The following is a 13073-nucleotide window of genomic DNA, read 5'->3' on the forward strand; positions in this document are numbered from 1 at the left end:
CTATCCTATCCTCTATCCTATCGTATCCTCTATCCTATCCTATCCTCTATCCTATCCTATCCTCTATGCTATCCTACCCTCTTTCCTATCGTATCCTCTATCGTATCCTATCCTATATCCTATCCTATCCTCTATCCTATCCTATCCTCTATCCCATCCTCTATCCTATCCTATCCTCTATCCTATCCTCTATCCTATCCTCTATCCTATCCTCTATCCTATCCTCTATCCTATCCTATCCTCTATCCTATCCTATCCTCTATCCTATCCTATCCTCTATCCTATCCTATCCTCTATCCTATCCTATCCTCTATCCTATCCTATCCTCTATCATATCCTATCCTCTATCCTATCCTATCCTCTATCCTATCCTATCCTCTATCCTATCCTATCCTCTATCCTATCCTATCCTATATCCGATCCTCTATCCTATCCTATCCTCTATCCTATCCTATCCCCTATCCTATCCTATCGTCTATCCTATCCTATCCTCTATCCTATCCTATCCTCTATCCTAGCCTATCCTCTATTATATCCTATCCCCTATCCTATCCTATCCTCTATCCTATCCTATCCTCTATCCTATCCTATCCTCTATCCTATCCTATCTTCTATCCTATCCTATCCTCTATCCTATACTATCCTCTATCCTATCCTATCCCCTATCCTATCCTATCCTCTATCCTTTCCTCTATCCTATCCTATCCTCTATCCTATCCTATCCTCTATCCGATCCTCTATCCTATCCTATCCTGTATCCTGTCCTATCCTCTATCCAATCCTATCCTATATCCTATCCTTTCCTCTATCCTATCCTATCCTCTATCCTATCCTCTCCTCTATCCAATCCTATCCTATATCCTATCCGATCCTCTATCCTATCCTATCCTGTATCCTGTCCTATCCTCTATCCTATCCTCTATCCTATCCTCTATCCTATCCTCTATCCTATCCTATCCTCTATCCTATCCCATCGTCTATCCTATCCTATCCTCTATCCTATCCTATCCTCTATCCTATCCTATCCTCTATCTTATCGTATCCTCTATCCTATCCTATCCTCTATCCTATCCTATCCTCTATGCTATCCTACCCTCTTTCCTATCGTATCCTCTATCGTATCCTATCCTATATCCTATCCTATCCTCTATCCTATCCTATCCTCTATCCTATCCTATCCTCTATCCTACCCTCTATCCTATCCTATCCTCTATCCTATCCTATCCTCTATCCTATCCTCTATCCTATCCTCTATCCTATCCTCTATCCTATCCTCTATCCTATCCACTATCCTATCCTATCCTCTATCCTATCCTCTATCCTATCCTCTATCCTATCCTCTATCCTATCCTCTATCCTATCCTCTATCCTATCCTATCCTCTACCCTATCCTATCGTCTATCCTATCCTATCCTCTATCCTATCCTATCCTCTATCCTATCCTATCCTCTATCCTATCGTATCCTCTATCCTATCCTATCCTCTATCCTATCCTATCCTCTATGCTATCCTACCCTCTTTCCTATCGTATCCTCTATCGTATCCTATCCTATATTCTATCCTATCCTCTATCCTATCCTATCCTCTATCCTATCCTATCCTCTATCCTATCCTATCCTCTATCCTATCCTATCCTCTATCCTATCCTCTATCCTATCCTATCCTCTATCCTATCCTCTATCCTATCCTCTATCCTATCCTCTATCCTATCCTCTATCCTATCCTATCCTCTATCCTATCCTATCCTCTATCCTATCCTATCCTCTATCCTATCCTATCCTCTATCCTATCCTATCCTATATCCGATCCTCTATCCTATCCTATCCTCTATCCTATCCTATCCCCTATCCTATCCTATCCTCTACCCTCTCCTCAATCCTATCCTATCCTCTATCCTATCCTATCCTCTATCCTATCCTACCCTGTATCCTGTCCTATCCTCTATCCTATCCTATCGTCTATCCTATCCTATCCTCTATCCTATCCTCTATCCTATCCTATCCTCTATCCTATCCTATCCTCTATCCTATCCTCTATCCTATCCTCTATCCTATCCTCTATCCTATCCTATCCTCTATCCTATCCTATCGTCTATCCTATCCTATCCTCTATCCTATCCTATCCTCTATCCTATCCTATCCTCTATCCTATCGTATCCTCTATCCTATCCTATCCTCTATCCTATCCTATCCTCTATGCTATCCTACCCTCTTTCCTATCGTATCCTATATCGTATCCTATCCTATATCCTATCCTATCCTCTATCCTATCCTATCCTCTATCCTATCCTATCCTCTATCCTATCCTCTATCCTATCCTATCCTCTATCCTATCCTATCCTCTATCCTATCCTATCCTCTATCCTATCCTATCTTCTATCCTATCCTATCCTCTATCCTATCCTATCCTCTATCCTATACTATCCTCTATCCTATCCTATCCCCTATCCTATTCTATCCTCTATACTATCCTCTATCCTATCCTATCGTCTATCCTATCCTATCCTCTATCCTATCCTATCCTCTATCCAATCCTATCCTATATCCTATCCTTTCCTCTATCCTATCCTACCCTCTTTCCTATCCTATCCTCTATCCTATCCTATCCTCTATCCTATCCTATCCTCTATCCTATCCTATCCTCTATCCTATCCTATCCCCTATCCTATCCTATCCTCTATCCTTTCCTCTATCCTATCCTATCCTCTATCCTATCCTATCCTCTATCCGATCCTCTATCCTATCCTATCCTGTATCCTGTCCTATCCTCTATCCTATCCTCTATAATATCGTTTACTCTATCATATCCTATCCTCTAACCTATCCTATCCTCTATCCTATCCTATCCTCTATCCTATCGTATCCTCTATCGTATCCTATCCTATATTCTATCCTATCCTATCCTCTATCCTATCCTATCCTCTATCCTATCCTCTATCCTATCCTCTATCCTATCCTCTATCCTATCCTATCCTCTATGCTATCCTATCCTCTATCCTATCAAATCCTCTATCCTATCCTATCCTCTATCCTATCCTATCCTCTATCCTATACTATCTTCTATCCTATCCTATCCCCTATCCTATCCTATCCTCTATCCATTCCACTATCCTATCCTATCCTCTATCCGATCCTCTATCCTATCCTATCCTGTATCCTGTCCTATCCTCTATCCAATCCTATCCTATATCCTATCCTTCCCTCTATCCTATCCTCTATCCGATCCTCTATCCTATCCTATCCTCTATCCTATCCTATACTCTATCCTATCCTATCCTCTATCCTATCCTATCCTCTATCCTATCCTATCCTCTATCCTATCCTATCCTCTATCCTATCCTATCCTCTAACCTATCCTATCCTCTATCCGATCCTCTATCCTATCCTATCCTCTATCCTATCCTCTATCCTATCCTATCCTCTATCCTATCCTATCCTCTATCCTATCGTATCCTCTATCGTATCCTATCCTCTATTCTATCCTATCCTCTATCCTATCCTTTCCTCTATTCTATCCAATCCTCTATCCTATCCTATCCTCTATCCTATCCTATCCTCTATCCTATACTATCCTCTATCCTATCCTATCCCCTATCCTATCCTATCCTCTATCTATTCCACTATCCTATCCTATCCTCTATCCGATCCTCTATCCTATCCTATCCTGTATCCTATCCTATCCTCTATCCTATCCTATCCGCTATCCTCTCCTCTATCCTATCCTATCCTCTATCCTATCCTATCCTCTATGCTATCCTACCCTCTTTCCTATCCTATCCTCTATCCTATCCTATCCTCTATCCTATCCTATCCTCTATCCTATCCTATCCTCTATCCTATCCTATCCTCTATCCTATCCTATCCTCTATCCTATCCTATCCCCTATCCTATCCTATCCTCTATCCTTTCGTCTATCCTATCCTATCCTCTATCCTATCCTATCCTCTATCGTATCCTATCCTCTATCCTATCCTATCCTCTATCCGATCCTCTATCCTATCCTATCCTCTATCCTATCCTATACTGTATCCTATCCTATCCTCTATCCTATCCTATCCTCTATCCTATCCTATCCTCTATCCTATCCTACCCTCTATCCTATCCTATCCTCTATCCTTTCCTCTATCCTATTCTATCCTCTATCCTATCCTATCCTCTATCCGATCCTCTATCCTATCCTATCCTGTATCCTGTCCTATCCTCTATCCTATCCTATCCTCTATCCTATCCTCTATCCTATCCTATCCTCTGTCCTATCCTATCCTCTATCCTATCGTATCCTCTATCGTATCCTATCCTCTATCCTATCCTATCCTCTATCCTATCCTTTCCTCTATTCTATCCAATCCTCTATCCTATCCTATCCTCTATCCTATCCTATCCTCTATCCTATACTATCCTCTATCCTATCCTATCCCCTATCCTATCCTATCCTCTATCTATTCCACTATCCTATCCTATCCTCTATCCGATCCTCTATCCTTTCCTATCCTGTATCCTGTCCTATCCTCTATCCAATCCTATCCTATATCCTATCCTTCCCTCTATCCTATCCTATCCTCTATCCTATCCTATCCTCTATCCTCTATCCTATCCTATCCCCTATCCTATCCTATCCTCTATCTATTCCACTATCCTATCCTCTCCTCTATCCGATCCTCTATCCTTTCCTATCCTGTATCCTGTCCTATCCTCTATCCTATCCTATCCTCTATGCTACCCTACCCTCTTTCCTATCCTATCCTCTATCCTATCCTATCCTCTATCCTATCCTATCCTCTATCCTATCCTATCCTCTATCCTATCCTATCCTCTATCCTATCCTATCCTCTATCCTATCCTATCCTCTATCCTATCCTTTCCTCAATCCTATTATATCCTCTATCCTATCCTATCCTCTATCCTATCCTATCCTCTATCCTATCCTATCCCCTATCCTATCCTATCCTCTATCCTTTCGTCTATCCTATCCTATCCTCTATCCTATCCTATCCTCTATCCTATCCTATCCTCTATCCGATCCTCTATCCTATCCTATCCTCTATCCTATCCTATACTCTATCCTATCCTATCCTCTATCCTATCCTATCCTCTATCCTATCCTATCCTCTATCCTATCCTACCCTCTATCCTATCCTATCCTCTATCCTTTCCTCTATCCTATTCTATCCTCTATCCTATCCTATCCTCTATCCGATCCTCTATCCTATCCTATCCTGTATCCTGTCCTATCCTCTATCCTATCCTATCCTCTATCCTATCCTCTATCCTATCCTATCCTCTGTCCTATCCTATCCTCTATCCTATCGTATCCTCTATCGTATCCTATCCTCTATCCTATCCTATCCTCTATCCTATCCTTTCCTCTATTCTATCCAATCCTCTATCCTATCCTATCCTCTATCCTATCGTATCCTCTATCCTATACTATCCTCTATCCTATCCTATCCCCTATCCTATCCTATCCTCTATCTATTCCACTATCCTATCCTATCCTCTATCCGATCCTCTATCCTTTCCTATCCTGTATCCTGTCCTATCCTCTATCCAATCCTATCCTATATCCTATCCTTCCCTCTATCCTATCCTATCCTCTATCCTATCCTATCCTCTATCCTCTATCCTATCCTATCCCCTATCCTATCCTATCCACTATCCGACCCTCTATCCTATCCTATCCTCTATCCTATCCTATCCTATCCTCTATCCTATCCTCTATCCTATCCTCTATCCTATCCTCTATCCTATCCTATCCTCTATCCTATCCTCTATAATATCGTTTACTCTATCATATCCTATCCTCTATCCTATAATATCATCTATCCTATTCTATCCTCTATCCTATCCTCTATCATATCCAATCCTCTATCGTATCCTCTATCCTATCCTACCCCCTTGCCTATCCTATCCTCTATCCTATCCTATCCTCTATCCTATCCTATCCTCTATCCTCTATCCTATCCTATCCTCTATCCTATCCTATCCTCTATCCTATCCTCTATCCTATCCTATCCTCTATCCTATCCTATCCTCTATCCTATCCTATCCTCTATCCTCTCCTCTATCCTATCCTATCCTCTATCCTCTCCTCTATCCTATCCTATCCTCTATCCTATCCTATCCTCTATGCTATCCTACCCTCTTTCCTATCCTATCCTCTATCCTATCCTATCCTCTATCCTATCCTATCCTCTATCCTATCCTATCCTCTATCCTATCCTATCCTCTATCCTATCCTATCCTCTATCCTATCCTTTCCTCAATCCTATTATATCCTCTATCCTATCCTATCCTCTATCCTATCCTATCCTCTATCCTTTCCTCTATCCTATCCTATCCTCTATCCTATCCTATCCTCTATCCTATCCTATCCTCTATCCTATCCTATCCTCTATCCTATCCTATCCTCTATCCTATCCTATCCTCTATCCTATCCTATCCTCTATCCTATCCTATCCTCTATCCGATCCTCTATCCTAACCTATCCTCTATCCTATCCTATCCCCTATCCTATCCTATCCTCTATCCTCTCCTCTATCCTATCCTATCCTCTATCCTATCCTATCCTCTATGCTATCCTACCCTCTTTCCTATCCTATCCTCTATCCTATCTTATCCTCTATCCTATCCTATCCTCTATCGTATCCTATCCTCTATCCTGTCCTATCCTCTATCCTATCCTATCCTCTATCCTATCCTATCCTTTATCCTATCCTATCATCTATCCTATCCTACCCTGTATCCTATCCTATCCTCTGTCCTATCCTATCCTCTATCCTATCCTCTCCTCTATCCTATCCTATCCTCTATCCTAACCTCTCCTCTATCCTATCCTATCCTCTATCCTATCCTATCCTATCCTCTATCCGATCCTCTATCCTAGCCTATCCTCTATTATATCCTATCCTCTATCCTATCCTATCCTCTATCCTATCCTATCCTCTATCCTATCCTCTCCTCTATCCTATCCTATCCTCTATCCTATCCTATCCTCTATCCTATCCTATCCTCTATCCTATCCTATCCTCTATACTATCCTATCCTCTATCCTATCCTATCCTCTATCCTATCCTATCCTCTATCCGATCCTCTATACTATCCTATCCTCTATCCTATCCTATACTCTATCGTATCCTATCCTCTATCCTATACTAGCCTCTACCTTATCCTATCCTCTATCCTATCCAATTACCTATCCTACCCTCTATCCTATCCTATCCTCTATCCTATCCTATCCTCTATCCTATCCCATCCTCTATCCTATCCTTTCCTCAATCCTATTATATCCTCTATCCTATCCTATCCTCTATCCTATCCTATCCTCTATCCTATCCTATCCCCTATCCTATCCTATCCTCTATCCTTTCCTCTATCCTATCCTATCCTCTATCCTATCCTATCCTCAATCCTATCCTATCCTCTATCCTATCCTATCCTCTATCCGATCCTCTATCCTATCCTATCCTCTATCCTATCCTATACTCTATCCTATCCTATCCTCTATCCTATCCTATCCTCTATCCTATCCTATACTCTATCCTATCCTATCCTCTATCCTATCCTATCCTCTATCCTATCCTATCCTCTATCCTATCTTATCCTCTATCCTATCCTATCGTCTATCCTATAATATCCTCTATCCTATCCTATCCTCTATCCTATCCTATCCTCTATCCTATCCTATCCTCTATCCTATCCTATCGTCTATCCTATCCTATCCTCTATCCTATCCTATCGTCTATCCTATCCTATCCTCTATCGTATCCTATCCTCTATCCTATCCTATCCTCTATCCTATCCTACCCTCTATCCTATCCTATCCTCTATCCTTTCCTCTATCCTATTCTATCCTCTATCCTATCCTATCCTCTATCCGATCCTCTATCCTATCCTATCCTGTATCCTGTCCTATCCTCTATCCTATCCTATCCTCTATCCTATCCTCTATCCTATCCTATCCTCTATCCTATCCTATCCTCTATCCGATCCTCTATCCTAACCTATCCTCTATCCTATCCTATCCCCTATCCTATCCTATCCTCTATCCTCTCCTCTATCCTATCCTATCCTATCCTCTATGCTATCCTACCCTCTTTCCTATCCTATCCTCTATCCTATCCTATCCTCTATCCTATATTATCCTCTATCCTATCCTATCCTCTATCGTATCCTATCCTCTATCCTGTCCTATCCTCTATCCTATCCTATCCTCTATCCTATCCTATCCTTTATCCTATCCTATCATCTATCCTATCCTACCCTGTATCCTATCCTATCCTCTGTCCTATCCTATCCTCTATCCTATCCTCTCCTCTATCCTATCCTATCCTCTATCCTATCCTATCCTCTATCCTATCCTATCCTCTATCCTATCCTATCCTCTATCCGATCCTCTATCCTATCCTATCCTCTATCCTATCCTATACTCTATCCTATCCTATCCTCTATCCTATACTAGCCTCTACCTTATCCTATCCTCTATCCTATCCAATTACCTATCCTACCCTCTATCCTATCCTATCCTCTATCCTATCCTATCCTATCCTCTATCCTATCCCATCCTCTATCCTATCCTTTCCTAAATCCTATTATATCCTCTATCCTATCCTATCCTCTATCCTATCCTATCCTCTATCCTATCCTATCCCCTATCCTATCCTATCCTCTATCCTTTCCTCTATCCTATCCTATCCTCTATCCTATCCTATCCTCTATCCTATCCTATCCTCTATCCTATCCTATCCTCTATCCTATCCTATCCTCTATCCTATCCTATCCTCTATCCTATCCTATCCTCTATCCTATCCTATCCTCTATCCTATCCTATACTCTATCCTATCCTATCCTCTATCCTATCCTATCCTCTATCCTATCCTATCCTCTATCCTATCTTATCCTCTATCCTATCCTATCGTCTATCCTATAATATCCTCTATCCTATCCTATCCTCTATCCTATCCTATCCTCTATCCTATCCTATCCTCTATCCTATCCTATCCTCTATCCTATCCTATCCTCTATCCTATCCTATCCTCTATCCTATCCTATCGTCTATCCTATCCTATCCTCTATCGTATCCTATCCTCTATCCTATCCTATCCTCTATCCTATCCTACCCTCTATCCTATCCTATCCTCTATCCTTTCCTCTATCCTATCCTATCCTGTATCCTGTCCTATCCTCTATCCTATCCTATCCTCTATCCTATCCTCTATCCTATCCTATCCTCTATCCTATCCTATCCTCTATCCTATCGTATCCTCTATCGTATCCTATCCTCTATCCTATCCTATCCTCTATCCTATCCTTTCCTCTATTCTATCCAATCCTCTATCCTATCCTATCCTCTATCCTATCCTATCCTCTATCCTATACTATCCTCTATCCTATCCTATCCCCTATCCTATCCTATCCTCTATCTATTCCACTATCCTATCCTATCCTCTATCCGATCCTCTATTCTATCCTATCCTGTATCCTGTCCTATCCTCTATCCAATCCTATCCTATATCCTATCCTTCCCTCTATCCTATCCTATCCTCTATCCTATCCTATCCTCTATCCTCTATCCTATCCTATCCCCTATCCTATCCTATCCACTATCCGACCCTCTATCCTAGCCTATCCTCTATTATATCCTATCCCCTATCCTATCCTATCCTCTATCCTATCCTATCCTCTATCCTATCCTACCCTCTATCCTATCCTATCCTCTATCCTTTCCTCTATCCTATTCTATCCTCTATCCTATCCTATCCTCTATCCGATCCTCTATCCTATCCTATCCTCTATCGTATCCTATCCTCTATCCTATCCTATCCTCTATCCTATCCTCTATCCTATCCTATCCTCTATCCTATCCTATCCTCTATCCTATCGTATCCTCTATCGTATCCTATCCTCTATCCTATCCTATCCTCTATCCTATCCTTTCCTCTATTCTATCCAATCCTCTATCCTATCCTATCCTCTATCCTATCCTATCCTCTATCCTATACTATCCTCTATCCTATCCTATCCCCTATCCTATCCTATCCACTATCCGACCCTCTATCCTAGCCTATCCTCTATTATATCCTATCCCCTATCCTATCCTATCCTCTATCCTATCCTATCCTCTATCCTATCCTCTCCTCTATCCTATCCTATCCTCTAGCCTATCCTATCCTCTATCCTATCCTATCCTCTATCCTATCCTATCCTATCCTCTATCCTATCCTCTATCCTATCCTCTATCCTATCCTATCCTCTATCCTATCCTCTATAATATCGTTTACTCTATCATATCCTATCCTCTATCCTATAATATCATCTATCCTATTCTATCCTCTATCCTATCCTCTATCATATCCAATCCTCTATCGTATCCTCTATCCTATCCTATCCTCTATCCTATCCTATCCTCTATCCTATCCTATCCTCTATCCTCTATCCTATCCTATCCTCTATCCTATCCTATCTTCTATCCTCTCCTCTATCCTATCCTATCCTCTATCCTATCCTATCCTCTATCCTATCCTATCCTCTATGCTATCCTACCCTCTTTCCTATCCTATCCTCTATCCTATCCTATCCTCTATCCTATCCTATCCTCTATCCTATCCTATCCTCTATCCTATCCTATCCTCTATCCTATCCTATCCTCTATCCTATCCTATCCTCTATCCTATCCTATCCTCTATCCTATCCTATCCTCTATCCTATCCTTTCCTCAATCCTATTATATCCTCTATCCTATCCTATCCTCTATCCTATCCTATCCTCTATCCTATCCTATCCCCTATCCTATCCTATCCTCTATCCTTTCCTCTATCCTATCCTATCCTCTATCCTATCCTATCCTCTATCCTATCCTATCCTCTATCCTATCCTATCCTCTAACCTATCCTATCCTCTATCCGATACTCTATCCTATCCTATCCTCTATCCTATCCTATACTCTATCCTATCCTATCCTCTATCCAATCCTATCCTCTATCCTATCCTATCCTCTATCCTATCCTATCCTCTATCCTATCCTATCGTCTATCCTATCCTATCCTCTATCCTATCCTATCCTCTATCCTATCCTATCCTCTATCCTATCCTATCCTCTATCCTATCCTATCGTCTATCCTATCCTATCCTCTATCCTATCCTATCGTCTATCCTATCCTATCCTCTATCGTATCCTATCCTCTATCCTATCCTATCCTCTATCCTATCCTACCCTCTATCCTATCCTATCCTCTATCCTTTCCTCTATCCTATTCTATCCTCTATCCTATCCTATCCTCTATCCGATCCTCTATCCTATCCTATCCTGTATCCTGTCCTATCCTCTATCCTATCCTATCCTCTATCCTATCCTATCCTCTATCCTATCGTATCCTCTATCGTATCCTATCCTCTATCCTATCCTATCCTCTATCCTATCCTTTCCTCTATTCTATCCAATCCTCTATCCTATCCTATCCTCTATCCTATCCTATCCTCTATCCTATACTATCCTCTATCCTATCCTATCCCCTATCCTATCCTATCCTCTATCTATTCCACTATCCTATCCTATCCTCTATCCTATCCTATCCTCTATCCAATCCTATCCTCTATCCTATCCTATCCTCTATCCTATCCTATCCTCTATCCTATCCTATCCTCTATCCTATCCTTTCCTCAATCCTATCCTATCCTCTATCCTTTCCTCTATCCTATCCTATCCTCTATCCTATCCTATCCTCTATCCTATCCTAACCTCTATCCTATCCTATCCTCTATCCTATCCTATCCTCTATCCTATCCTATCCTCTATCCTATCCTATCCTCTATCCTATCCTATCCTCTATCCTATCCTATCCTCTATCCTATCCTATCCTCTATCCTATCCTATCCTCTATCCTATCCTATCCTCTATCCTATCCTATCCTCTATCCGATCCTCTATCCTAACCTATCCTCTATCCTATCCTATCCCCTATCCTATCCTATCCTCTATCCTCTCCTCTATCCTATCCTATCCTATCCTCTATGCTATCCTACCCTCTTTCCTATCCTATCCTCTATCCTATCCTATCCTCTATCCTATATTATCCTCTATCCTATCCTATCCTCTATCGTATCCTATCCTCTATCCTGTCCTATCCTCTATCCTATCCTATCCTCTATCCTATCCTATCCTTTATCCTATCCTATCATCTATCCTATCCTACCCTGTATCCTATCCTATCCTCTGTCCTATCCTATCCTCTATCCTATCCTCTCCTCTATCCTATCCTATCCTCTATCCTATCCTCTCCTCTATCCTATCCTATCCTCTATCCTATCCTATCCTATCCTCTATCCGATCCTCTATCCTAGCCTATCCTCTATTATATCCTATCCTCTATCCTATCCTATCCTCTATCCTATCCTATCCTCTATCCTATCCTCTCCTCTATCCTATCCTATCCTCTATCCTATCCTATCCTCTATCCTATCCTATCCTCTATCCTATCCTATCCTCTATCCGATCCTCTATCCTATCCTATCCTCTATCCTATCCTATACTCTATCCTATCCTATCCTCTATCCTATACTAGCCTCTACCTTATCCTATCCTCTATCCTATCCAATTACCTATCCTACCCTCTATCCTATCCTATCCTCTATCCTATCCTATCCTATCCTCTATCCTATCCCATCCTCTATCCTATCCTTTCCTCAATCCTATTATATCCTCTATCCTATCCTATCCTCTATCCTATCCTATCCTCTATCCTATCCTATCCCCTATCCTATCCTATCCTCTATCCTTTCCTCTATCCTATCCTATCCTCTATCCTATCCTATCCTCTATCCTATCCTATCCTCTATCCTATCCTATCCTCTATCCTATCCTATCCTCTATCCTATCCTATCCTCTATCCTATCCTATCCTCTATCCTATCCTATCCTCTATCCTATCCTTTCCTCAATCCTATTATATCCTCTATCCTATCCTATCCTCTATCCTATCCTATCCTCTATCGTATCCTATCCTCTATCCTATCCTATCCTCTATGCTATCCTACCCTCTTTCCTATCCTATCCTCTATCCTATCCTATCCTCTATCCTATC

Source organism: Halictus rubicundus, unplaced genomic scaffold (assembly GCF_050948215.1).
Source record: "Halictus rubicundus isolate RS-2024b unplaced genomic scaffold, iyHalRubi1_principal scaffold0145, whole genome shotgun sequence".
NCBI classification, from domain to species: Eukaryota; Metazoa; Arthropoda; class Insecta; order Hymenoptera; family Halictidae; genus Halictus; species Halictus rubicundus.